Consider the following 4,797-nt stretch of genomic DNA (forward strand, 5'->3'; position numbering starts at 1 on the left):
ACGTATAAATGAATGAATCGTATGTTAAAAATCTGATAGCTTTCAGCTTTGCCGTCCGCTTGTTTGCTGGCCCCGTGTCTAACGTCGGCAAACTTCAAGATACGACAAGACAATACATAATGACGTCTATAATGATGCGTATTGTAGAATTTGTCTGTCGGTCCGTCTGTCGGTTCTTTTAGTAAAGCGGCGCCATCCCAGTTCAGGGCAGGGGGAAGATTTATGACACTAAATATTGCAAATTTAACTTTAGCTTTGATCTATGCCGCTAGTCTAATATTGGGTCAGTAGGACTAAAAGAAAATATTACGGTGTGTTGATACGTTTGTAAGATATTTATATGGCTGTAGGGTATTTGTTTAAATTACTTTTTCATTCTTAGACTTAAGTTTATAATGGTGTTACATGAAGATGACTTACTTCTTTATTATGTAATGCATTTTTTTTTATTTATTGAAATGGCAAATGAGATGTAGCGGATTGTAAATGGTAAACCTTGGTATTGCTACACCTAATATGTTGCTATTTAGAACTCAAACTTTATGGTAGATTTGACTTATTATAAGTATCTCTAATGAATGAAATAAAATGTCTTGTTGGCCTCTGTGATCTAGGTTTAGGTAGGTTCCCTCATCGCCTTACTTCCGATGGTCGCAGGTTCGAGTCGTCGCGCAGTAAAAGCACACATTTATGAGTATGATTGTTTGTACCCGTCTGGATGTTTTCTATGTACATTATGTATGTATTTACATGTACACTGTTAGGTTGTTTCAATGATAGTTAAGAAAATGGTAAAACTACATAGAATTGAGAATGGTATACCTTCACGAATATGAAGAAAAATATGAAATTACTAGCTTTTGCCCGCGGCTTCGCTCGCGTTAATTTTCATACAAAGTTTCATACGAACTTTCATCTCCTATTTTGTGTAGTGGAAGACATTGCGAGTAGAATTTTATATTTAGAAAGATAGTGCATTCGGTATCTTCTATTGGTTCGTAAATTTTCGGTGTTGACATATTGTGAGCCCTTTCATTTCTACTAATTATATATATATATATATATAGATTGGGGTGAATATTAAGAAACCTTATTAAAATACGATCTTGGATCTTTGTTTGTATAGTTTATGTTATATCTAACACACTATATCCCCTTTAACCGTTTAACCCTGCCGCGATTAACAAATAAACAACTCTTTAATGTTCAAAAGAATTGAGATAGAATTACACTTTTTTGTCGCAAGAATTTTTAACATGTGTTCACAGGGGGTAGAACATTAACAAAATTCGATGAAATATACCTAATATTGTACTTTATAAAACGAACCTTAAATGTATAAGTTATAAGAACGATTGTCGTGTCCATTTAATAATATATTACTTGTTAATTTTCTTAGAAAGGCATCTAAAGCGGACTGTTTATGCGTACGTTTTACATGTTTATACATTCAATATTTTGTTATGCGTCGTAGCTACTGTTTTGTCGGGCGTATGCATAGAAACCACTTACTTATTCCACTTTTTTATTGTGGTGTTACGCCTTTTGTATGCATTGTTATGTGTCTACATATTAGAATCTAAATATATATAACGCAAACGTGACTGACGTAGTGATCTATCAACGCACAGCCCAAACCACTGGGCGGATCGAGCTGAAATTTGGCATGCAGGTAGATGTTATGACGTAGGCATCCGCGAAGAAGGATTTTGATTAATTCTACCCCCAAAGGGATAAAATAGGGGATGAAAATTTGTATGAAACTTTGTCAATTTTAAACCGGGCTGAGACTTTGCATGCATAAAGCTGCTATGACGTAGACATCCCCTAAGAAAGGATTTTGATAAATTCCACCCCGAAGGGGATAAATTAAGACGAGCGGGCAAAAGCTAGATTGATTATAAAATCCAAAACAACAATTATTTAACGAATCTCAAAATGATTTAAACGAGTACGCCTAAGAATAATATAATGTATCAGGACAATTCACACAGCGCCATCTAGTCCCAAGCTAAGCAGAGCTTGCACCTACTTCTTCCATTACTGGTTTTTTTGTTAATTCTCTGTCCCAGACAGAGTATAATACTAGGCATGCGACAATCAATATAGATTACGCATTTAATGTTTGTTCTTATATTTCTTTTGTTTACGGCCGAGGCATCACGCGAGAACAGCTGAAATGATTTCGCTAACTCTTTTCGTTGCGTTTGTTATTGTCATGTTATGGGTACTAGACAAACTGATATAAATACATATATACATTTTTTTCGTAAATACATACATTTTATACATAGAAAATACCCAGACCGATAGAAAGAATTATACTTGTGCCGTGCAAGGAATCGAACCCGCGACCATCGGAAGTAAGGTGGTGTGCTAAACCACTAGACCACCGAGGTCGTCGAATAAATAGCCTGGTATACTATAATATGTAATTTTATTAAAGTGACTATTTATGATAATTTATTCTATGAACAATGACATTGTAAAAAAATAATAATATAAAAACATCACTTACATAAGTACACCTTTTGGTATAGGTATTGTTAGTGATGGGAAACATATTCGAACTAAAAATTATTCACGCTTCTTCGAGTTTCATCAAAACCTGTTTAATAGATATCCACAAAAGTTCTCGCCCTTAATTCACTGTATTATGTTACTTCAACACAAATAGTTGGTACCCCGTAAAGATGGAGATAAACAAAATTCAACCCCATACCATTTTTTATTGGCAGGGGGCAATTTGAGACGATGTATTCCCTTAAAATCACCATATAACCCTACACTTGTTATGTAATAAAACATCTTTATTATCACTCTTATACTGACAGGAATAAGGTTTAAAATACCTCGTTGCGGTTATTCTAAAGTAGTAAAAAATAACGTTGCCAGTAATGTAATTTATATTCCGGTGACGGTTTAGTGCGAGCTTACGAAATTGTTAAAGACAGATAAAAGGGCGATATTTACATTTATGGTGGTTTATGGGAGGTCGCTGCGAATACTGTCAAATGACTGATATTACGGCCGTGCCTAATGGTAATGGATGGGCTTTAAAAAACGACAGCCGTTTTGTGTCTATTATCAGATAAATTATTGTTACTAAATTAGAAGACATAGCTTATCTAATTTAGGCAGAATTATTCAATGCTAGTGTGAAACTTTGTGTAGTGTATGGGTTTACATTAATAAAAGTTTTTAGTACATCACTATCACGAGGATTGAAATTTACAAGAACTTGCATTTCATTTTGGACTTTATGCATTTTAATATTAAATTTATATTTCTTATACATTCTAAGAAAGAACATATTTTGTATAACTAAATAACTGATGTAATTTTTAACACTTAAAAAATAACTTTAAATGTGCATAGAAATGGCAGCTGAGAATAAGAAGTCAATATAAGTTAAATTAAATAGATATTTTTTCTATCCCTACTATTTTTAATGTGTGTTTGTGTGTTTGTTGATCTTAAGATAGATGTTAACAAAATTTTACTTGAAGAAAGATTGTTTAACATCGACTGATATAAAAGTTGGCTTTTATTAAAAAAAAGCAGTTCTTCTGTCTTTAATTCTGTCATATTACATTAGTCTATGTTTTGGTCATTAAAATTATGTATCTCTTGGTAGTGATATTTTCTAGAACATCCTGTGGTAAGTACAGGTTTTGTAAGTCTAAGGTATTTCATTTTTAATTCTTTAATTCTGTCGTTTTGGTGATTAAAATTATGTATCTCTTGGTAGTGATATTTTCTAGAACATCCTGTGGTAAGTACAGGTTTTGTAAGTCTTTACTGCAATAAATAAAAAATACTACAAAGAATATTACAAGTAGACTAGCTGACAAGTCAAACGGTGTGCCATATAAACTATTTCTGGATAGAGTAATTCCTATTACCGATAGGTCTAAAAAAAAAGCTACACACCCTATATACTCCAAAAAACTTATAAAAATCGGTCATACCGTTTCGGAGTTACCGTAACAAACACTGCGACACATGATTTTTATATATTAGACAAATCATTAATTAATACAAACAAATAAATATCATTTCCTGCATACAATATCACGACAAAAATAACTGCTTATGAATTGCGGAAGAAATGAGTAGCGGTTATAAAATATAATGATAGTAATAGATAACTGGTGTTCTACATTAACTGTGACATTCTATTAATAAAATTAAATAAAAACACCGTTATCATTGCATTACTTGATAACCCAAACAGCTTTATAGCTTTAGTTTTCGGCAAATAAGTTAATCTCCCTGTGATTAAACAGCGTTATCTAAATAAAATACATCAAACGCATGCTGTGACACGTTTGTTATGTTTGCTCAGAGTAATATCGACAAATATTATATAAATTAATGTCAACACGTTGAAATTTATTGTAGTGTGAATCCATTAGCAGACTACAAGGTTAACGACTTGGTTATATTTCACAATTCATGCTCCACTGATGCTAGTAAACGTAACTCTGATAAGTATAATGAAACGGATGAAGAAATGAATGGTAAAGTAATTGATATAATCATTAACGACGGAGTTTTTAATTAACAGTTGACTACAGGGCCGAAATGTACGTGACAGAATTATGAGAAAGTTGTTTTTGTACTATGATTAACAATGATAAATGACGGATCAACGTTACATCAAGGTCTCGCAAACACTCATATAGCAGTCGAAATAAATCTCAAAGCAAGTATGTAGACCGATTATGTTTTAATTACCAAGATTTGAGGCCTGATAATTTACGAAGGTATTAAATTGTATATGTCTATTTAATA

Source organism: Achroia grisella, unplaced genomic scaffold (genome assembly GCF_030625045.1).
Source record: "Achroia grisella isolate CSIRO2021 unplaced genomic scaffold, CSIRO_AGI_Agris_v1 utg283, whole genome shotgun sequence".
Taxonomy (NCBI): Eukaryota; Metazoa; Arthropoda; class Insecta; order Lepidoptera; family Pyralidae; genus Achroia; species Achroia grisella.